Raw genomic sequence first — 24427 nt, forward strand, 5'->3', positions numbered from 1 at the left:
AACTTGCACTGAAATAACTAAATGGGTTTTCAGGAACCATTTTTTATTAATTTTCATAAACAATCAAAATACAAAAAGGTCAACCACATGCTGCTCATTTCACAGGATAGCCAATAAAATTATGCAATAACAAAACTTTACAATTTTCTCAAAGCTGCAAGACCAGACAATACAAAATCAGACAATATTACATAGATATAACATGGTATCGTGGGGGTAACAATAATAAAAAAGTAAAAGACATACACAAACAGGCAAAAAAGGGAAAGAGGAGACCGGGGGAGGAGGGAAAGGAAAAGCAGGTGGAATGGAAGTCTAACATTGTTTGATCTATCTCAGTATTCTTTATCCAAATGTATCGAGAAATGGGGTCTGCATTTATTCAAATTCATAAATTGCTCTCTACATTGATAAGCTATTCTTCCTTTCCCTGCTACCTCAGACAGGTCTGAATATCACTGATCTATTCTGGGCATAAGCCTGCTCCTCTGTTGTCAAATCAAGCGCTTAGTAACCACTACAGCTCTTAAGAGCCAAAGTCTTTGTGGTGGAGTTAAACCCGGCATAGGAGGTCCATAATCTAGGATCTAGTTTTCAGCTGAGGTTTGGTTGCTGAAACCAACCACTACTTCCAATCTTGCATCCACCTTGTCTCACAGATACCTGACAGTTGGTCAGTCCCATAGCATAAACATCAGGGCTCCTTTTTCTTTGTTACACCACAAACAACTAACAGAGGACAAGGCCCTCCCATCTTGCACCACCTTTGTGGCATCCAATACATTTTGAATAGACTCTTGTTATACCAGGCGTAGCCTGAGATCCACAGAAGCATTTTTAACATTCTGTAATATGTTCTACCATTAGAGCTCTTTTTCCACAAAAAACTCCAGACCAGTAAAGTCCCTCTTCATTGGTAAAGCATACATAGCACACCTGGGCCTAGGGAATTTATGAAGTATGTCCAAGGTTCCCAGTAGCTCTGGAGCCTCTGGCAGTCCTAGGGCATCTGGACCAAATTCCTACCTTAGCCAGTGTTTTAGCGCTAAGTACTGCCACTCTGCTGAGAGTAGTGGGTCATATCCTTGCAGTTAGAGAGAAGGAGGGTGAAGAACTCAACCAACAGAATATTTGTCCCTCGGACCTAGAGATGACTTGCTATGAATCTTCTGGGGAGGAAAGGAAGGTTTTAAAAATGTGTGATATCCAAATTAGAGAGGCCTGGAACAAAAACCCAGACCTGGACACTCCAAACTAGGGGAAAGTTTGGATCCAGACCTGACCTTTGTGGCTAGAACCCATTTCTGTCCCAAACACCAACAGAGACATGACACACAAAGAAAGATACAACACTAAGGAGTCTGTCTGCAGACAAATCTACAAGTGCTTTCGTTAAGGGAAGAATAATCTCATGTTGCCCTTCTTCCAAAGGAACTCAAATCATATACATACATCAAGCCAGATTTTCAGAAGACCTCAGTTGCCATGTACGTACTTAGATAAGAGCCAGATTTCCAATGGAGCTCACCGTCCAATGTATTGAGACCTTGCAACAATCTGGCCCAGATTGTGGGTGCTGACAATCTCACCCTTAGAGCATGATCCCATAATCACTTGTGCACATGAATAATATTACTCACACATAAGTTTGTAGGATGAAGCCCTTAATATATACAGGGCAGAAATCACTTTACCAGCCACTGAAATGCAGCCACCTCTAGGATGTCCCGTGGCCGCTGGTTAACAGCGGACAGGAAAATGAAGGATCCCATGACCAACTGAAACTTCAGGGAGACTTCAGGGTTGTAATAAAGATGTGACAGGAGGTGCTACTAGAGGCTGATCTATACTGTCTGGCCCTGCATGAGTGAGGATTACAAAATACTCCTGTCATGTGACAGGGATTAGTAAGTATCCAATGATTCCAGTGGCTGTTGTTACAGTGGGCCAAATGTCATTTTATCCATTGCTTGAAACCTATGCTGATCAGTAAGATGGATTGGGTGGGAAGAGCTATTTCTCTGCAAGCTGGTTTCAGTGCTTCCTTTTCCCCCCAGTTAATAAAACCTCTTGAATGGAGTTTGATTGTAACCTTTTATCTCTCACTGTACAGGGAGATTTTGGCAAACCAGTAAAGTGCCTGAAACCACTATTGCTTATTGCTAAAAGTAGTCAAGTCAGCAGACCACAAATTGGTCATGCAGCAGCCTTAGCATAACCAAGGCAGGAGGGGAGGGGGTTTTGCGTGCCACAGAAAGGGCAGCTTGACCCCACACCCTTCCTGCCAAGAATGTTGAAATTCTAGATATATGTATTTTAGAAAAAACAGGAAGCTTGTCTATAATGTACCCTGAGGAATGTGTCTGTCAGGGTCCCAAGACATGGACACTCTGGGGAGAAAGAAAAAAACATATCTGGTTAATTGACCATCATAAGGAAACCTCTTGCTTGAGCTTTAAAAACTGCTTGCTTAGCAAGTTTTCTTTAGTAATACAATGACATATCCCTTAATGTATAAATAAGGGGGGAAGTTTAAGGTAGCAGGACTTCTCAGAAGGGGCTCTTCAGGGACTCTCCCCCTGGATGAATCTTGTGTTCCCCACTGGCACTCTGCCGCTGTGCCACTTGAGAGCCACATTCAGCTTCAGTAATTATCGAGGGTTGGGGGTGTTTTACTAACTTGTTGTGGACGTGTGTAAGTGCTTGAGGCTAAGTAAAGTTTAGCTCTAAGCGAAAGCACTCGTGTTGTCCTGTTTGTGCCAGCCATCTATCGGTCACATGGCCGTGTCTCCCCTGATTTATTTTTTGACACCACTTCGCACAGATTAAAAGTTACCAAGAGCTTTGGTAAGAAAGAACCCTGGGTAACACCACTAGAGGCCACCTTAGTGGGTGCTTCTCCAAGAGTGTCTTGGAAAGCTCAGCATTACAGAGACATGGTTTTGTGGTCTGACAGTTGCTGAATAAAACTGACAATCAATTCAAGATGGCTTTCATGGAGAGTGGTTTGTAAAGTTGATCCACTGATCAGGAGTCTTGAATGAGCCACAGTTACCAATTTTCACTCAAGACTGGAGCATGAATGGGCTCTGAATGTGTTTTCAGTGGAGGATTAACACAAGAACTAGGGGTGCTGCCCAATGAAAGTAACAGGCAGCAGGTCTGAAAAACAAAAAGAAGTACTTCTTCATATGACACATAGTGAACCTGTGGAATTTGATGCCAGGGGATGTGGTGATGGCCAAAAGTATCACTGAGTTAAAAAAAAGAATTGGATAAGTTCATGGAGGATAGGTTCATCAATGGCTGTTAGCCAAGATGTTCATGGATACAACCCCACACAGTGGGTGTCCCTAAACCTCCAACTGCCAGAAGCTAGGCCTGGATGACAGGGGATGGATCACTGCAGTCTGTAATGGCTACTCATCATTGGCAAGGGGTTAGGACCTGCTGCCTTTGCCTATCCCCAAGCTACCCCTCTGCAGCCCCAGTACCTCTGTAGGCCTTCAACAAAGCCTGCAGCCTGGGGAGTTGCCAAGCTAGAGTTCCCCAGCTTCTCTTGCCCTTTTCCCCAGCACTGCTCCAGTTCAGGTACCTTCCTCTCAGGCAGCTAGCCCTTCTCCCTCTAGGGCTGAAGACAGACTTCTGTCTCCTAGCCCCACAGCCCTTTTATCAGGACCAGCTGGGCCCTGATTGAGCTGGCCACACCTGTGGTCAGCCCCTCCCTAATCAGCCTAGCTTGGCTGCTTTTAACTCCTGCCTATCAGAGTCAGGCTGCCGCCCCACTACAGGCTAGATGGGCCATCAGCCTGACCCAGTATGGCCACTCTTATGTCCTTAAAATTCAGAGCAATAAAAAGTAGAAAGTCAAGGCTAGTGACTGGCACAGGATAAGCATCCTGGGTTCTGTTCTTGACTCTATGACTACGACAACGAGAGTCACCTCTGTGCCTCAATATCGTGGGGGGTTGAGGTTTCATTAATGAACATTTACAAGCACTTTTAGAAGTATGGTATCTTGCATGGAAAAAGCTTCCTTTTGGGAGGAGTTTGCTTTGGGGTTATTGATAATGGAATTTTTGTCTCTAGATTACTGGGTCTAATTCAGCTCAAATCAGCAGCTATGAAGAGTTACTATTCATTATTTGTATCAAGGGGAACCCAGAGACCCTAACTGAGATCAGGGGCCTTTTGAGCTGGTGCTGCACAGACAGTGAGAAACTATCCCTGCCTGAAGACTTTGCAGTCTAAACAGACAAAACAAAAGGGCAGACGGGAGAGTTGCACAAAGAAGTGAAATGATATCCCCCAGGACATACAGCAGCTGACTTGCAGAGCTAGGAACTGAACTCAGGACTCCTGAATCCTGGCTCTGGGCTCAGTCCACTAAATTACATTTGTCCTTCTCTGAGTAGGTGCATTATCAGGGATTTTCTTCATCTTCCAAGATACTAACTGTTGAATCCTATCTGATCTGGGATGGTGCCTCCTATGAGCTAACTGTTGCAATTTCATCTGTTTTGCCAGAGAAGCATCCATTTTTTCCTTATACTGAGTGAGAAGTGTGCATTATCTTCTTATACTTGGGTGGTATCCCTGTACCAGCTTGACTTTTGTGGGCTGGTTGTTTTCTGATTCTCTTCTGATTAATACCAAGCCCACTCAATCTAGGTTTTCTGTTGTTGCATTAGATTTCATATCAGTTTCTTCACTTAACCCTCTCTTTGCTAACAAAATTACCCATGCAAAGTATCCAAACCACCTCATGCTTTTGAGCTCTACCCAGCAGTGCAAGTAGGGCAGTCCAGTCCACCATATCAGCAAGATATTTATAGCCGGTACGGTGTACTGGAAAAAACCACAGGAGGAGCAGAATGGAGGAGCCCAGTGGCCCCACACCTCCAGCAGGACCAGCTCTAGGCACCATCAGAGCAAGCACATGCTTGGGCAGCACATTTCCAGGGGTGGCATTCCAGCCCTCCAGTTTTGGGGGGCAGTTGTGCTCTCAGAGCTGTGCCACTTAGGGCAAGGGCACCCCACCCCGGCCACAACAGGAAGGGGAAGCCCCAGGATGCTGAGCTGCCAGGGCCCAGCCACTACCTGGGGAGGACAGGACAAGTCCTGCCAGGGAGCCAGGGCTGCACAGCCTCATCTGCGCACTGGCTGCTGCGCTGCTTTGTGCCACCCTGATATTGGGGCTTCTCTGCGGGGCCAGGCAGGGCAGGGGGGAAAGCCCCTGCAGGCACTGGGAAAAGGTGACATCACTCCCTCGGCTTCCAGCACCACCTGCAAGCCCCAGCCCCACCTGAGCTTGGGGCAGCAAAAAACCTAGAGCTGGCCCTGACCTCCAGCACAGCTCAGCCCTTCCACACAGGGTCTCCTCTGTCTGTACAGCAGTCTCGCCAGAGGCTAGGGCTGGGGCTGCTACAGCTGCCAGAGTTGCTGCTGGTGTTCTGCTCTTTTCCCCACAGGCCTCTCCCAGGAACCACAGTGGGGAAAGGAGCAGAACATGGGGCCACTGGGTGGCCCCACGCCAGCAGCTCCTCTAGTCCAGCTGTGCCGCCCGCAGCCCTGTCCTCTGGAGAGGCTGCTGTACAGCCAGAGGAGACCCTGTGTGGAAGGGCTGGGGTGATAGAACCGCCCAGAGGAGCTGTGGGCATGGGGCCTGCCCAGCAGGGCAGGGAGGAGTCACATGGCTCCCCCATTAACTGCTGTTCCCCCCCCCAACCCATACCAGTAAGAAATGGATTCCACTTGCACCACTAGCCCCACCAGACCTTGCCCCTCAGTAACAGAGCCCCACGTACTGCTGCGTCCTTTGTCTTAAATGTCAAAGTTTAGCTCAGTTCATCCTCAAAAGCCAGGCATCTAGGGGTGAATTGACAAATAGGTAGCTCCCTTTTTCTGATGATGGTATTTTGTGATCCTCTGACAGAAGAGGCTATGGAAATGCAAAGTGCTTTGCACCCACCCTTCCATAGAGGAACTATTGTACTCATTTCCCTCTACCACCAGGAGACAGACTTGAATGCATGGTCATCATCCCTTCTGCTGAAGCAGCCTCCTTGCTTGTCTCCACCTCTTCACTTCCTTTCAGATTTCATGTGAGGAGAAATGATCATGACAATTGTCTTATTTCTGGCCTGTAACTGTATCCCAAAGAACGTTACTAACAACCTCTACAAGTTATATTACAGAGCAATCATTTCACCCAACACTGAAGTGCAGCCACTTCTGGGGCAGAACACGTGACAGTGTGCTGTGCTGCACCCTAGTTGTGATGGGGTTCTGTGCTGCACCCCCTCATCCACTAAGACTGCTCTAAGACCTTCTTGTTGGTCAACAGTGGCATGTACTTTGTTTACAGTGCCTCAATCCCTCCACCAATACATATCAGCGCTTCCACAACTTTTCCAGTTGGGATGTGGTTTGAAGTCTCCACTCAGACCTCTCCTTTTCAGGCTCTCCAAGCCTGCTCTCGTTCATTCATTCCCCTCTCTCTCAAGCACTTCCTTCCAGTGCTCTTTTTAAGCCACTTGCCTGTTAATGGGTTAATTAGTTCATTTACTAGTCCAGACTAGGTTAGGTAGTTATCAGGCAACCTGACCAAAAAGGGCTTCCCCCAGGGGAAGCCAACTGGTGCTAACAGTGACCAGAGTGCTGGCTCAAACTGTATCTCTCAGTGCTCTGTCACACGCCTGCAGCAAAACAGTATAGGGACAGAAGTGATAACTCTGTCTTAATACTGTCTAATGCCCTCCCTCATCTCCTTTACTTGTACCACTCAAGTTTCTCCCTCTATTATTTCTTATTCAGCTCTGTACAGTGCTTTGGGGAGAATGAGTATGGAAAGTGCTATACAAGATAATGCTGCATTGATTGGGTTTTGCAATTTACAGGGATAGAAAGGAGGTCAGTGTGAGTCTGTGTAATAAACCCCAACTCAGTGTTTATCAGTCGATTGCAAGGCACTTTCCAAAGGATGGCAGTGTTGTTAGGGCATAGGACAAGGGTAACTTACCCCTCGCATTCAGTCCTCCTCCTCCCAGGGCTGTACAGACATTAACCGATTAGTCCTGGCTCCTTTGTGGGGCCCAGAAGTACTTTTATTCCCATTTCACCAAAGAGGAAGCTGGAACAGAAGTTAAATGAAGCTGAGAGGCTGAGCAGGGCCTTGCCCAAGGCCACAAGGGGACAGTTACAGAGGTTCTGCTGGCCTCAGCTGTTGCATAAAAACATTTTGGTCAATGCTCTGCCTCAGGCTTGGCTGAACATTGAGTAATTAGCGGAGGTGAAGGCCAAACAGTAACAGTTCTGAGTGCATCTGTCAAGTCAGGGATCCTTCCCCAGAGCTTATCCTAAGCAGTTCCCTGGCTGAGATCCTAGCTCTATCAGAGGGCTGATGTATCAAAAGGAATGCAGACCACCATTTGCAGGCCTGGCTGCATCTACTTGCTCAGAAGCCCCAGTCGCTGGCCCCCTGTTAGTGATGAGAAGTCAGCTGAGCTGGCTATCTTGTTGGCACTGCAGAGACATTAGCTGAGCTGATCGCCCTTGCTGAGAAGGCATGTTTCTAGCTGCCGCTCTGTGCACAGCAATTACCGTTAAGCATTATGTAAGGTTAAATACTCCACCAGTGCCCTGAGCCCTACCAGTCCTTACAGTCTTATTCTGAAACCACTCCAGCAACGTAGTCAGATGCTTTAACAATAGTTATAATCAAACATCTGTATTTGATGAACAGGAAGTAGCAATCAGTGGGAACTATTTGGATTTAAGTGTACAGTGCCCAAGAGGTTGTTACACCCAGTAACTCCCACTGATCTAACAGCTATCAGATAAGCCTTTAGTAAGGCTTTTGATACTGTCTCGCATGACCTTCTCATAAACAATCTAGGGAAATACAACCTAGATGGAGCTACTATAAGGTGGGTGCAAAACTGGTTTGAAAATTGTTCCCAGAGAGTAGTTATCAGTGGTTCACAGTCATGCTGGAAGGGCATAATGAGTAGGGTCCCGCAGGGATCAGTTCTGTTCAATGTCTTTAAGTGTACTCTCTATCCCATTATCTAAATCATTGAAGTTTGCGGATGATACCAAGCTGGGAGGGGTTGCAAGTACTTTGGAGGATAGGATTAAAATTCAAAATGATCTGGAGAAATAATCTGAAGTAAATAGGATGAAATTCAATAAGTACTCCACTTAAGAAGAAACCATCAGTTGCACACATACAAAATGGGAAATGACTGCCTAGGAAGGAGTCCTGTGGAAAGGGATTTGGGGGTCATAGTGGATCACAAGCTAAATATGAGTCAGTGTAACGCTGTTGCAAAAAAACAAACATCCACCCACCAAACATTCTGGGATGTATTAGCAGGAGTATTTAGTAAGTAATTCTTCCACACTCCTCTGTGCCGATTAGGCCTCAACTGGAGTATTGTGTCCAGTTCTGGGCACCACATTTCAGGAAAGTGGTGGACAAACTGGAGAAAGTCCAGAGAAGAGCAACAAAAATGATTAAAGGTCTAGAAAACATGACCTATGAGGGAAGATTGAAAAAATTGGGTTTGTTTAGTCTGGAGAAGAGAAGTCTGAGAGGAGACATAATGGTTTTCAAGTACATAAAAGGTTGTTACAAGGAAGCAGAAGAAAAATTGTTCTTAACCTCTGGAGGATAAGACAAGAAGCAATGGGCTTAAATTGCAGCCAGGGTGGGTTAGGTTGGACATTAGGACAAACTTCCTAACTGTCAGAGTGGTTAAGCACTGGAATAACTTGCCTGGTGAGGTTCTGGAATCTCATCACTGGGGATTTTTAAGAGCAGGTTGGACAAACACCTGTCAGGGATGGTTGAGATCAGGGATCTCAAACTCAAACCACCATGAGGGCCACATGAGGCCTAGTACATTGGGCCAAGGGCTGCATCACTGACACCCCATACACACTGCCCCTGGCCCCGCCCCCCACTCCACCCCTTCCATGAGGCCCTGCCCCCACCCCTATTCTAACCCCCTCCCCAAATCCCTGCCCCACCTCTTCTCCGCCTCCTCCCCTGAGTGTGCAGCTCCCAGCGCTTTCCAGGGGGGAGGAGCAAACTGCCACCAAAGAACTGTTTGGTGGCGGAAGTGCCTGGAGGTAGACAGAGGCGTGGGAATGCGGCATGCTGGGGGAAGAGGGGGCAGGGAGCTTGGTGGCTGCAGGAAACAACTCCAAGGGCCGCATGCAACCCGCAGGCTGTGTTTGAGACCTCTGGTCTAGATAATACTTAGTCCTGCCTTGAGTGCAGGGGACCGGACTAGATGACCTCTTGAGGTCCCTTCCAGTCCTATCATCCTATGATTCTATAAGGCTACACTATGAGAATCTCTGGCAAGGTCTCACTCTGTTCTGTTTCAGAGTAACAGCCGTGTTAGTCTGTATTCGCAAAAAGAAAAGGAGTACCTGTTCTGTAGCAAAGTCTAATCATTACTAGGAAGGCTAACAAGCTGTCTGAGCACAGGAACATGAAAGGGTGCAGTGGCAGGTCAACAAGGATTTGTTTTCTCAGTACAGTATCCTCCTCCCCTCTTACAGGTGCACTATAATTAGTCTGCGGGTCCTTGGGAAGAGATCAGTATTTGCAGCCAGGGCTACAAGAAACCCCAAGGTGGAGTGTTTTCTGCTTCTTACCTGCTTAGGTTATTGGTATGCCTTGCTGCCTGCAGCTGTTTTTTCTTCTTCTGGCTCAGCTTGCAGAAAAACATCCCTGAAACCAAGACATCAAGCAGGAACATCACATTAGACAGCAAAGACAAAGTGTAGAACAGTTCACCTACCTGGGCAGCACCATGCTAGCCAATTGAGACCTCCCAAAAGAAGAGACATAAAGGATAGAAAGGGCAGTCACAACACTCACTAAACTCAACAACCAACTGGAATGAGGAAACTAAGTCTCCCTGGAGAAACATTAAGGAGAACCCTTAGCAGGGAGGGCAGAACAGCTGATCTCAACTGCTTAGAGCAGATAGAAGCAGCAGCTAATGACAGAGGGATGGAAGAGACTGTTTTCCTACTCTGTGTGCCACCATTGGTGTGAGAAGCATGTAATCAGATTGCAGGGTAGATCCACTGGAGAATCCCTCTTGGATCCACCCTGGAGAGAATCAATGAGCAGAGAAGAAAGTCCTGTTAGATTAGTTTGTCCTTATAAGCAACCCTCCCCACTATGTAGGATTGTTCCCCGTACTATGTTCCATGTATTCTTTTCTCAACTTGCTTCAAGTCACTGCATGACTTTCAGTAACAAGACACTGGACTTTTGAATCTAGGACATATTCATTATGGCAATACATAGGATCAGGCAAGATACAGAACATGTAGGGTAGTGCAAGGGTGGGGGTATAGGTGAAAAAAGGATGTAATTAAGCATGGAGGGAATCAGACTGGTTATTACAATGTTTCTTTTTATTATTAATGATTTTTATTAATTTTCCAAACACCAAAATACCAGCTTTCTTATAATATGCAAAGTAAATAAAGAGGTTTAGGATAAAGGGAGGGGAGGGGAAGGGACATATTGATCTTCAGGGTCTACATTAATCATAAACCTCTAAAAAAAGTCAGCCCAAATTGCTTTGAATTTTGAGTATTCCCTTTCTGCAGAAGGCCAGTAATTCATTAGCTGTGAGGTCAGCCACATCAATATTTGATGGGATCAACTTCTCCATTTTTACAGGATTAATTTTTTAGCAATGAAAACTGTACATTGGAACCATGCTACCTTGTTACCAGGTAACCTCCAGGTATCAGGAATATATCCAAGAATGAAACTGGAGGAGGGCTCCAATTTAGCATCCAATATCAAATTAGGCCCTTGGTCCACCTCAAACTAGAAATTCTTGATACAGGGGCACTCCCAAAACACATGAGCTAATGGAGCACCAAGGAGTTACATTTCCAACAGCAGTCAGCATTTCTGAGGCCCATTACCATTAGTCTATGTGGGGACCAGTATATACCAAAAGACACCTTTTTGAAAATAAGCAGTAGTCTCAGGTCTATAGTTGCTTTTTTAAGCATTATATTCAATTGGATCGCATTGGCTCAGAGAGCGCCATGTATCCAAATCTCTCATCCAAGCAACTCTCAAGTTAGTCTTTGGCAGTTTTGCGGGCCGGAAAAATCAAATATTACCGCTGGGCAAGTAAACTCAGGGAGTTTCCTCCAAAATAATAGGAGTTCCAGAGGTTCTGGAGCTCCTAGTGCATCCCATCAAAATATATTCATAAGCAAGAGCTTTCACTGGAGATATTTCCATGCTCTGGAGCAGGGCAAGCCAAACTGTTGCTGAAGATCTACAAATAGTTTCAGTGTATCATTGCCAATTAGCTGTGATATAGTTATAGTTCCATTGTCCATCCAATCCCTCCACATGAAGGTTTTGCCACCAAGTTTAAGGATAGGATTGCTCCATAGGGCCACCTCTACATAGAAGAGTGGATGGGAGCAGAATTTTCTAGTCAACTCTGACCAAGCTTGCCTCACAGCCGCTATTGTGAGAGCTCTGAAGCCAGCAAATCTATAGTAATTTGATCCTACAATGCCTGATGGGGGAGAGGGTGTACCAATTCTCATTCAGTTGGAACCCAAGGTGGAGTCTGTGGGGTCATATCTAACAGTCAAAAAGACGCTTGGGTTAACAGAAAGGAGACAGAATAATTTTCCAAGTTGGGAAAATGAAATCCTCCCAGTCACAGAGGGACCAGTAATTTAGTTCAGTGCCAGGCTAGGTTTCTTACTTGAGCCCCAAATAAATGCTCTGACAATATTGAATTTATCAAAATAACTGAGGCATAGAAATAAGGAGACACACCCCCCCTCCCCAAGACGTACAAAATTCTAGAAAGGACATTTATGTTCAGTGTATTAATTAATTTTACCCCACAAACTGGGGATTAACAAACTCCATCTCCCCAAATCCACTTGGGCAATAGTTGGTTCTGTGTTTGCCTTAGGGATGTCCTGAATATTTTGGGGAATCAGAATTCCTAAATATTTCCATGTAGGATGATTGCCATTGAAAGTCCCAATTTGAGAAAAGGCCTTTGTGGGCATAGTTGATAATTCCTAAAATTTCTGATTTACCCCCCTCCCCCCCAATTAATTTTATATCCTGAGAGGAGTCCAAATGTATTAACAGTGGTTAGAAGGTTAGGAATTGTAACCTCGGGCATAGATACAAATACAGGAGCATCATTTCTCAAATTGAGGTCTGTGTACCCCTGGGGATCCGTGAGGGTACTCCAGAGGGTCTGTGGGCCCTGCTGATCAACTCCTCCCCCTCCCTCAACTTCTTCCTCCACCCCCCAGCACCTCCTGCACACCAGGTAACAGCTGTTCCCTAACATGCAGGAGATGCTGGGAGGGAGGGGGCGAGAGGCACTTGGAGGAGGGGGCAGAAAGAGGCAGGGAAGAGGAGAGGCAGGGGTGTAGTGGGGACGGGGCCTGGGCAAAATTTTAAATCAAAATGCGAGTCCTTGGATTACTAAAGTTTGAAAACCACTGACAGAGCATAATTTTATGCTTTGTTCAGCCTTCCCGGCTACCATGAACATGTTGATTTGCTTGGATGCAATGGCTAAAGGTTCTACAACTAAATGAAACAGAGGAGAAAGGGGGCAGCCCTTCCTAGTATCTGTGTAATGGAAAGGGGTAAGAAATAATATCTTTTCTTATTGGTGACTACCTTGGAATAATATTGGTGACTACCTTGGAAACTGTTAGAATATAAAAAATGCAATCCAAGCAATATCCACATTTTGCTAACACATGGAAGATTGATCACACAGCCTGGGACTAAGGCCTTTTCAACATCTAACGAGATACACCTACAGGTTCTTTAGAATTTCTTAAAGAGGAAATAGCAATCTGTTGATGCAAATTATATGAGCCATGTCTATTATGAAGGAAGCCTACCTGATTTATGTGTAAGAGAACTTTGTCCATTCACATAGCAAGAGCTTTAGCTAAAATCTTAGCATCACAATTGATTAAAGAAATTGTCCTGTAATTATTACATAGTCCGAGTTCTTTCCCAGGTTTAGGAAAAATTGGGATTACAGTTTGAGTTTGCAGATTCTTGGCCTCATTGAGCATATGTAGTAACCTAGTGTTAAAGTCTCAGATAATTTTTTGTAAAATTCAATTGGGAACCCAACTGCACCAGGAGACTTTTTGCCATTCATTTCTTTTATAGCCTGAATCAGTTCTGCGATTTCTAGTGGGGCGTTGAAAATTTCCTTCTGAGAGTCAGAGATTTGTGGAAGAGAATCCACTAAAAAGAGTTCTTTACTGATTCCCTCTTCAGCTCAATAAATATTTAATATCTGACTGCAGGGGTGCTGGAACGATTTGTATAGTGGGGGTGCTGAGAGCCATTGAACCAAACTGTAAACCCTGTATATAATGGAAACCACTTCAAGCTGGGGGGTGTTGCAGCACCCCCCACACCCCTAGTTCTAGCACCTATGTTTGACTGTACTATACAATGTATTGCTACTGTTGTGAATAGCAGTGTGATGGGGTCAGGACTCACCACCACTGGCACCTCCTGGTGGCTGCTCCGGGATTAGCTTGTCACCTGTGAAGTGCCCTCTGCACATGGTGTCTCACCCATCATCTGCTCTGCTGGTTTGGGACCCACATTGCCCCCGACTCAGCAGCATCCTCTTCAGGACACGGCCCTCCGGCAGTGCCCACTACTCCATTCTCACCCCCTTCCACAGGGTGGGGGGGAGTGTAACAGTCTTTTGGCTTGCACCTGCCTCAGTGGCCAACCACAACCACGAAGTCTAGCCCTCTCCTCAGGACAAGTTGCAGTCTGTCTCAGCCACACTCCTCAGTTGCCAGGTGCAGTGTAAGCAGGGGAAGGGGGACTCAGGCCCACCTACTACTCTGGGTCCCAACCCAGGGACCCTCTAGCAGCAGCCTCTCTCTGCCCTCCTTCTCTCCCCTCTTGTCCACCTATCTTCCCTGGGCCACTTCCCCTTTAGCCCCATGCACCTCCTTGACCCTTTTTAGCAGAGGTCACAGCCTGGCAGGTAACTGGGCCTGAGCTGCTCTCTACTCCCTCAAGCCTGCCCAGCACTGCTCTGTCCAAGGTGCTACCTCCTTACCTCAGGAGCCAGTCCTCCTCCCTTGCTAGTCAGGGATAGACTGCCCTCTCCTTTGCTAGGCAGCCTTTATATAGGGCTCAGCCTGGCACTGATTGGCTCTCCCCAGGCCCTTGCTGATTGGCTGCTGGTCTGCACAGCCTCTCTGGCCTGTTCCAGCCCTTTTTCTCATGGAGTGGGGTAGTTGCCCACCCACTTCCCAGGACCCAATAGGTACAAGCAGCAATCTTATTTCTGTTAGCCTTTTGTTTAAGTCTGTGTGCCAACAGCTTGCCAGCTCTCCCACCAGATTTCTAGTAGTTTTGCTTCAAACAGAATAAAGCAACCTCAGCCCTTTGGGACAGAAGTTTGTTGAGTTCCTATCTTAGATTGATGGGGATTCTGAGTTTCTCTGGGGAGGGGGGAAGAATCTATGTCCAAGGCCTTAATTTCCTTTGCAAGGGTATCAAGTCTATGTTCTCTCAATTTCTTTTTAAAGAGATGATACAGCCTCTGATGCAGGCTTTAAAGGCTTCCCAAAGTGTGGCAGCTGATGAAGCAGTGGGGGCATTTGTTTTAAAAAAAGAACTTCAAACTCCTGTTGGATGGAGTTAACAAATGGTGCATCAAACAGCAGAGAGGTATTGAATCTCCACATTTTAGTTGGGGGGGGGTGCATACCCTGGGGGCCTAAGAGACACATGCATAGGCACATGGTCAGATAGAACAGTACCAATGCCACAATTGGTGACAGAACTGATCAAGTCTTGTAACGCTAAGAAATAGTTCAAATCTTAAATATGTTGAATGAGCTGTGGGGAAAAAACCTGTAGTCCCTGGCTTTAGGTTTACCCAGTCTCCACACATCATATATACATGGCTGATCTAGGTTTACAGGAAGTACCTGACAAATATTTGTGCTTTTATATGAAGATGGAGAAGATTTATAAAGGACTGGGTCTAGATTTTCATTAAGCTCTCTAGCTAGAATAATAGGATGGTGGCCCATGTCATTAATACTCCTAAAAAATTAGGAAAAATATTGGGATCATTCTGGTTTGGCCCATAGAGATTGGCCAAGAGGATTATAGAATTGCCAATTTCAGCCTTGAGCACAGCAAATCTGCCCTCACTGTCAGGCCCTGTGCTCAGAATACTAACTTTCACCTTTTTATGGATTAGTAGAGCAACACCTCACTTTCAAATTAAAGCAACTAGAAATCAAGAGGCCTATCCAATTCCTCATCAGTTCACAAGCTTCAAGTTCTGTCAGATGCGTCTCCTGGAGCATGGCAATGTTAATATCTTTTTAAAGCATTGAGTATTTTTTTTCTTGTAATAAGGTTATTAAACCCCTTTATAGTCCAAGGGGCACAGGTAATTATCAGAGCCACCATTGTTAAAATGTACTGGATAAAATGTACAGTTGCTTTGTGAATAAATGAGACATTGCAAATTTTCCTGAGCATCATATCGTTCTTGCATATCAAAGCAGCGAACGTTATATAATCCAGGGGTAAGGTGTCGCTTCCCAGTACATATTCTACAGGAGTGGGAAGGAAATTCCCAACATGGGAGGATAACAAGGAGAGGCAGAAAGAGGAATTAAAGAAGTGAAAAAACAAAACAGAAAAGACAGTGGATAGACAAATACACATTAGTTGCAGGGAGTGGCTCCTCCCCATCCTGGTCTGTGGGCGGCCAATCCACCCCACTACATCTCCAGGGGTTGCCTGATGTGGGGATCAGCAGGACAACGGGAGACATGAGTTCAGGCCTGTGGGCAGGGCCGAACAAACACACACAGTTATGGACCCCCAGCTCCTGGTCAGGGCAGTAAAGAGTCTGAGGGGCTCAGGGCTGCACACAGGCTGAGCAGCAAACAGTAGGGCCTCCTAGCTCTGGTGGAGGGCTGACAAGCACAGGCTTCTTGCTTAAGAGAGGGGGACACTGTCCCACATGGATTTGGGTGGCAGGGGGGACACAGGCCCACCCACTCCACTGCATCCCAGCCCAGGTCTCTAACAGTGGCAGAGTGGTCTGCCACCGGGTCCGTGGGGTCCTGACCGCAACACACTGACTCACTTGCTCTCAGCATTGCAGCCAGACAGGGGTCAGCTACCACGGGCCACTTCCCAACTCCCCCTCGGGGTACTGGCTCTGGAGAGGGTCATCCTGGAAGAATGCTTCTGTCAGCATTTGCAGCTCCTCCGTGCTCAGGTCTGTAAATGGCCCTGGTGGTCCTGACCAGTCCTCTGCTCCCTCAGGGTCTGCAGCAGCCGCCCAGCTCAGGAGCTCACAGGAGGGGTCTGGCTCCTCCAGTGGCTGCCTCCCAACTGAGTTCTCCAGCCCACCTTTTATACTTCCAGTCCCGCCCACTAACTTCCAGTGGGAAGGGTGAGCGTGGTGTGGCTCCACCCCCCAGGATTCAATGAGGGACCCCTCCCACTCCGGGTCTGTGGTCAGCCAATCTGCCCCACTACAGTAACATACAATCAAAAAGAAGAATCTGTTTAAAGCGTCCAAAATACGGATCAGGTGAAATTTGAAGATGCTCACAGCCTCTGAGTCCCAAAACATCTCAACTATAGTAACCACCTATTACCAACAGAACCTTGATACATTAGTCCATAAGGAAGCACCATCTAATAAAGCACTTATTATATATAATTACTTATCAAATGATAGATTCTACACTGATGCTCCTTTTCCATCAGTTAAGGCAATAGGAAGTAAATTGATAATATCCCTTCAGCCCCAATCATAGGGAAAAAAAGAAAAGGAACTAAAATATCAATATCAACTAGCGCCCATCAACTTGTTTGGAGCAGCCATATCAGATCTCATCGAGCAATACATACATTTCATATGGTCAGATCATTCCATAGATGTCTCCTCTTACAAGGGAGGTGTTTGCAGATTTTTGAGGTATTTTTCTGCCTCAAGAAGGGAACTGAATGATACTATCTTCTCACCATCCTTAACATGGCATGTGGCCAGGTATTTAATAAAATACCTCCAGTCCATCTTCCTGGCCAATTGTTTTTCTTGGTTAAAAGCTGCCCTCATTGCAACCACATACATCATGGGCATAATATTGAAAGAACAGTATTTTAATTGTTGGTTCTCCCCATAACAATGCCTTTTTTTCTCTGCATTTATACAGTATAAACTCCTTAGTTGTAAACTTCAGGAACTTCACAGTCAGTGCTCTAAGCTGACCTCCTTGGGGCAAGGGCCCAGCGTACCCACTCTACATCAAAACAAAAATCTACCAGCAGATCTGACAATTTAGCAGTTTAAGGACAAATTCAGAGGAATTGCATTTCTCTATTTCCTCAGGGACACCCACAATCCTGATGTTACGTCATCATGAGCAGCTTTCTAGATCAATTGGTCTTAATAGCCTTGATATCATTACAGTTCTTCATAACCTGTCATTTGTTCTCTTTACAGTCATCTTCCACTTCAGGTATTCTGTGTTCTGCTCCACCCATCCATCTCGATAGAGTGTGTAGTGCACCCTGAATCTCATTCATGGGTGGTCTATAAGGTGGAAACTGTAGATTTAATTTCAACTTTTTCTGCAGTCACCCATGGGCCGTTTCAGAGCTCAAGCAACCTGCATCCATCCTGGTCACAGCATTCTCTGGGGTTTCTATTACAATGTTTCTTAATGATTGCATCTAATACCTGGTGGAATAACCTGCCGTGGGATGTGCTGGAAGCCCCATTGCTTGGGACACTTAACATTAGACTACAGGTAGATCTAGTAAATATACAGTAGGGAACCAGCCTGCTGAGGTAGAGATGGGCTGGCTTACCTTCCATCGCTAAACTTCCATGATTCTATTCACTAAAAGAAAAGAGTTAAACCCTGGTGAATCTTACCCAGGTGACTTGAAATGATCAGAACACATCTTGTTTGAGCTGAGCCCACTCCACTCCACCCCTCCCCCCCGCCCCTTCCAGTTGTCCAATTCCCTGAACAATTCCTGAGGTTGGACAGTATCCGAGGACAGATCTCACAGCAGTCATGCTTGCTTGGTCAGCACTGTGTTCTGGCTTGGCATTCTGATGTCAGATATCTGTGACAAACAGAATAAGGCAACTATCCTGCAAAATCAAGAAATTCAGCCTAGGGCATCTAGCCAAGGAGCTGTATGAAGCTGGTTTATCCCGCTGATAAAGTGCCAAGCGCAGAGAGAAGTATTGAACAAAGCGTAGGAAAAGGCAATATTTTGTATCTATTTAGTGCTTGGGCAATATAGGGCTTCTCAAACGCTGGGCTCATTTCAGCAAAAATCCCAGCGGCTTGAATGACATCAACACAAACTACCAGCCGGGTCTACAGGGGGCAGGCAGTTAGCACACAGCACATGAGAGCGTTCCATGGTCACTGCAGCCTGCAGCAAAGGAACAAAGCTCAAGAGAAGAAGCAGCTGCAGCAGCTGGGACCCATGGAGATTTGCCCTCAACAGCACTCCAGGCAAGCTCGGTGAGACGTTCTCTGCCTTCCGGGAGTTTACCACAGACCAAACGAAGACTTGGCTCTCCTTCAGCACCCAACTGCCCCCCGCCCCGCCCCATTTTGCTGCAGCTGCTGCTTGAGCCTCCAAGACCCCCCACCTTCCCCAAGGCTCACCAGCTGCCACTAAATCAGGACTAGAACTCAGAAATCCCCCATTCCCAGCCCTGTGCATAAACCAAGAGACCTCACTTCCCATCGCAGGATGGGAAAGTCTTGAATAAGCATTAATAACCCCCAGAGCACCCCTTTGAGTTAATTAGTGTACCCAGTGAGTTTACACATGGAGAAGCCTGCAGCTTCCTCAGAAGCATCCACTCCTGATTGCCCTCAGAGGCAGGATTCTGGACTATGGGGTCATAGGACTGATCTGGTATGGCAATTCCTATCAACTGAGGCGCAGAGACAGTAACTTTCCCCAGACCACCAACCAAATCAGCAACAAATGACAGCAGAGCCAAGGAATCTCTGCTCTAACCATTCAGCCACAGTCCCTCCCTATCCACATCAGACCAGGAGCAGTGCATCATTCTTGCCTAATATCTAGTACTTAGGCACATAAGTCTCCTACACTTAGGTTCTGCCTCTTTCTAGCCTCTGCAGCTCTCCCACATGCCTGTGCATGCTTTATGTGTTTAGATTCCACTCCCCAGCAGGCGAGCTGGATATGAGGAATGTCACCAGGTTCCTCTCCCACTTCATCTCCAAAGGATGCTGAACTGTTTGTTCATGTCTCTGCTACATCTTGGTGGAATTATGGCATCTTACGGTCTCTTTGGGTGTCTCCCAGCAGGACAGTCAATTGAAAATAACAGATTTTAAATGCCTCTGCCATCATTTCAGCCAGACATGATGAGTTGGTTTTTCCTCCTGTTTTACCTGATTGTATTTCACTAGAGTAGGGTAGCATGCTGGACTATCAGAGTGTCAATGGATCTTGCATTTTGTGTAGGGCATCTTGACCTTATTGCATTTTTATTGGGAATATTCCTCTACCGAGGAGGAAGGGCTCTGTTAGTGCAAATCTCCAGCTCTCTGCCTCGGTTTCCCCTCTACCAGGGGGATAACACTTGCAACCTTCATTACTAGGAACGTTTCATATATACAGGCCTGTGTCTAGTCCACAGGTGAGCAAACTTTTTGGCCCAATGGCCATATTGGAGTTGCAAAACTGTATGGAGGGCTTGGTAGGGAAGACTGTTCTTCCCCAAAAAGCCTGGCCCCTGCCCCCTATCCGCCCCCTCCCACCTTCCACTCCCTGACAGCCCCCCCCCCATAACTCCCGCCCCATCCAACTCCTTGTCCCCTGACCGCCCCCTCCCTGGACCCCCTGCCCCTAACTGCCCCCCCCGGGAACCCATACCCTACCCAATCCCCCCTGCTCCCTGTCCCCTGACTGCCCTGACCCCTATCCACACTCCTTCCCCCTGACAGGCACCCTGGGACTTCCACGCCTATCCATCCCCAGTCCCCTGACCGCCCCCCCTCCCAGAAACCCCAACCCATCCAACCACCCCTTGCTTTCTGTCCCCTGACTGACCCCCGGAACCTCTCTGCTCCCCACCCCCTTACCATGCCAGAGCCAGCCACACCGCCGCGCTGCCCAGCAGGAGCGGCAGGCCAGAGCTCGGGTGTCACAGAGAGCTGAGGCTGCGGGGCTGGGGGGACAGCAGAGGAGGAGCCAGGGGCTAGCGTCCCCGGCCGGGAGCTCAGGGGCCAGGCAGGATGGTCCCACGGGCTGGATGTGACCCGCAGGCCACAGTTTGCCCACCTCTGGTCTAGTCTCACCGGGAGTTTTGCCAATGACTTCAATGGGTGCAAGATCAAGGTCTTTGTCTTAAACGTCTACCTGCTGGTCACTTGTGGGTGACATTCAGTTGTCTTACAAAAGCTACATCTATTTGCATTCCAACTAGGGCCTACTCTGCCAGCCTGTCTATCACTTCTATTGAATGCTGTTACAAGTCCGTGGATAGAGTTACCACTACATACTGGGGCCTTTTGGAACTTCAGGACAACAGCTGACACAGAACTCAGGTCCTTCTACTCCCAAACCAGAGAGTCCACCACTCAGGTTAAGGGAGCATTAGCTGCTAACAGTGCAGGGTTCATGACACACAGTTGAGCAGTTCTGGTTCCATCCAGCAGTGAGCAGTGACCCACCCACACAATTCTGATTTTTTTTTCTAAGGGGTCTTGCAAGAATTCATTAAAGTTTACAAAGCATCTGGAAGATTACGAAAAGAGCTTCAGAAAGCCACTTCAGAAAGCCACGGCTGCAGTGTGATCAGAGGAAATACTCCTGTTAATGGGGAAATTATCAAACGAGTTGGGCTCCGGAATGAAATGGGCTTATTAAATGTAAATGGGGAAGCATTTTAGAATAAAACTTTTCTCAAATTGATTTTAAATTAGATCATATTTAACAATATGATCAGGCTCTCTGTTACATGTTGGCTATTAATGCTTGTGCATGGCTCTATTAACCCTCCACCGCTGTTGCCTGGGGGATCCAAATGGATTAATTAGCAGGCTGGTCTCCTCGGTCACCCAAGAGTTCAATGCTGGCCAGTGCTGAGAGCACTCCACACCAAGTAGAATCAGTCGGAACAGACGGCATTCAGCCCCTTTGCAGAATCAAGCCTGAAGTGGATCTGCAGTCATAGCACACCTAACGTGTGGCTAAAACTTCCCTAGCTAACCCTATATAATAGTCCTTTTGCTTCCTTAGCTGGTGAATTTTATATAAGCTTCTTTGGAATATAAAAGCCAAGCAATATAGTCTTCCTAGCAGCTAATTAACTGGCAGCATGTGTATAAAAATGGTTCTGCAAGGCTTTTAAGGATCCTGAGCTCTGGATGGCAATAGCTGCTTCCATTTACTAGTTCACAGAATCAGAGGACTGGAAGGAACCTCGAGAGGTCTTCTAGGACAGTCCCCTGCACTCAGAGCAGGACTAAGTATTTGCTAAGCCATGAGCTGCTACAGCATGATCTAAGAGCCATTGCTCCCTGGGAAGGGCTCATCTTCACAGTGGATCAGGAACAGCAGGAGAGCAGGAATACATACTCACCTGCAGGTTGCAGTTGTTTCTGGGATGGGGGTGCAACCTGTTACAGACAAGGGGGGTAGGATTTTCAGAAGTGCTCAGGGCCTGGCCAAAGCCTGCTCCCACTTCTGTCAATGGGAATTTTATTACTCTTGTTTAACATTTATGTTATGATAGCACCTGGAGGCCTCCATCCGGCCAGGCCCCCGTTGTGCCAGGGGCTGCACAAACATGATCAATGGCAAAAGCTACCCCAGAGATCTTAGAATCCAGGACATAACTGGAGGATGAGAGAAACAAATAAGCGGGGCCTGGATGGGCTGGGAAAGATGGATAAGAAAATAACAGGCTGACCCCAATTCTTAGCCAATCAGGAGTGATCACAGCTGGACACTCCATGGGCGCTGTCAAGATCACCCTTGGCTCTAATGGGAGCGGAGTTAGGCCAATGCTCAACACTTCTAAAAATCTCACCCCTGAAGCTGAGACCTGGAGTTTTGGGTCAGGCCTATCTCAAGTGTTGGGTGCTGAGGTGACAGGCACCATCCCGCTTCCAGGGGGGCCACTTAGGCACCCCGCCTATCACGGTAAGTGCCTAGCCTCACTCAGCCTCTCAGCTTTGCAGTAAAGGTTCCCGCCTCCGGGCATGCACGCTGCTGCCTTCCTCTGGGCACCAGGCACCTCTCTCCCACCTAAGCCCCAGAGCCATCCACGAACCAACGGGAGGTTGGCGTTCGGATGCCTAACTCGCATGTGGGGCTCCAGCCAATAGATGTGCTCAGAGGCTCCTAACCTCCCACAGAACAGCTGGGATGAATCACGTATAACCCTGAGCCCAGTGTTTGAACCCAAGTTTATGGCATTTGCTCATCCCTAGCTAGAGGGAAGAATGGAGACTTAGGGGGTTGGGGGAACCAAACAAACAGCTAGGTCAGCTGTCAAAGCTCCCCCAAGCCGGTGGCCTAACAAGCTGATGGAGTGAAGGCAACAGTACATAAGGGAGCAACAGGACCGGCATCACACCAACAGTGCTACCCCAACGGATCAGGGGCCCATCCGCAGCAGGAGGTGACCTTTCACCATGAGATTAACCACTTAGCTACCAAACCGCTGGGTCGGTGTGTGGAGTAAAAATCCAGCTGTAACAGACCATCCTGCCAGAGAGGCCATGTACACAGCTGGGTGGGGCAGACAATGTATGACCTGAAGCCCTGGCCAGGATCAGGCTGGCATTGAAACACTGTGTATGGTCTGGCTCACTGGAAAGCGGCTGGTTTTCTTTTTTGCCGGTTGGATAGCTTGGCTGCACAAATCCACCCCCCAGCTACTCAACCGGCGAGGCACCTATTTGGAAGAATTATTGGATTTGGATTTCTTATTGACCGTAATATTTTGGTTGCTATCGTACTGCCCAATTGGTACTCGAACCGCCTGCTGCTTTGTCTCATAAGCACACAGATAAAGGCTGTAGTGCAGCAGAAGGGACAGTAGGTGGCAATTAGGCAACATTATGATCCCTTCATTCCAATTCCTGGATAACACCACTTTGCGTCCCTCCGTGATCTCCAGCTACTTTTCCAACGTTGATTAAACCCTCTGAGTTATGTTTTCATACCCCTTGTGGAAGTGGAGCAGTCACACAACACCTGAGTTCATCCAAAGTCTCACAGGTAGAAACAGAACAGAAGCGTTTGGTCTCCCAGTCCCTGTTCTAGGCCAGTCTTCTCCCTGTGCAGCCATATCCTCTGAATGATAAATCCCTCTTCCTGTGTTTCCAAAGAAAGACAGAAAAAGGCTTAAGAAACCCTGCACGGTATGAGAGAGCTCCCCATGCAGAGAGGGGCAGCACTTAGTTGGTAGCACAGAGGGCATACTACGAGCCTGCTGCCATATCGATCTCAGTCGCTATGCACTCAGATAGGATTTCCTCAACCAGATTCATTTAAAGGTCTAGATGGTGACCCCAGCTTCTCCATGCAAAGGGGCACTTTCTCTCTCACTTTCCCCTTCCCTTTAGGGCAGTGAGTCCAAAGGGTTAACCAAGGGTCCTGTCCTTATCCAGCAAATATATTTCTTCTCTCCCCACACCCTCCCTCTTGGAGAATTTGGGCAAGAAAGGGTGACCAGCAGCTCAGCACTCTCCAGCATGGCATGGTCAACCCCCCACCCAGAGATGACCTCAGCCAGCTACACCAAGGTAAAGACTACAGTGCCCACCTGGGACTGGAGACTGAGCCAGCTAACTCGTTGTAAAGGCTCACCTCTTTTTGCAGTGAGGACAGCGCCTTAGCAAAGAAGGATCTCAAGAGTTCGGCCTTGTCTACTCTTAAATCCTATACCAGCAGAGCTATGCTGACTAGAGAGGTATGGGTTTGTAACCAACATAGCTCTGCCAGGATAAGCCCTAGAGGAGAGGCATTTATACCAGCATGAAAGTGCTTTTGCTGGGATAGCTGGGATAGGTCTCTGAGAAACTGGTGTATATTATGGCAGAAGCACTTTCATGCCAGCGTAAGCTGCATCTCCACTAGGAGAGTTTGCTGGTATAGTTACGCTGGTATGGCTCTGCCAGCAAGACTATTCTAGTGTAGACAAAGCCTAGGAATGAATGCTTTCCTGGGCGATACTCTGCCTTGCTACAGCATAGGGAGCCCAGGTATGAGGGGATCTCTAGCAGGGCCTGCTGCCTCTCGAGTGCCCCCTCATGGCCAATGGTGGCT

At 47.2% G+C, this 24427-nt stretch overlaps 1 long non-coding RNA gene across 2 annotated transcripts; it reads right to left on the reverse strand.

Moving 5' to 3' along the window:
- Positions 1 to 84: 84 nt before the first annotated feature.
- On the reverse strand, positions 85 to 23597 carry LOC142071959 (uncharacterized). Of its 2 annotated transcripts, none has more exons than XR_012668240.1 (4): positions 23323 to 23597; positions 9670 to 9745; positions 7022 to 7132; positions 85 to 2390 (listed from the first exon to the last, which is right to left on the reverse strand). It is a non-coding gene; the product is annotated as an uncharacterized LOC142071959 (long non-coding RNA). The 2 variants fall into 2 exon arrangements; XR_012668241.1 differs by lacking the exon at positions 85 to 2390 and adding an exon at positions 5806 to 6149.
- Positions 23598 to 24427: the final 830 nt, after the last annotated feature.

The sequence above is a fragment of the Caretta caretta genome, chromosome 4, assembly GCF_965140235.1.
Source record: "Caretta caretta isolate rCarCar2 chromosome 4, rCarCar1.hap1, whole genome shotgun sequence".
Taxonomy (NCBI): domain Eukaryota; kingdom Metazoa; phylum Chordata; order Testudines; family Cheloniidae; genus Caretta; species Caretta caretta.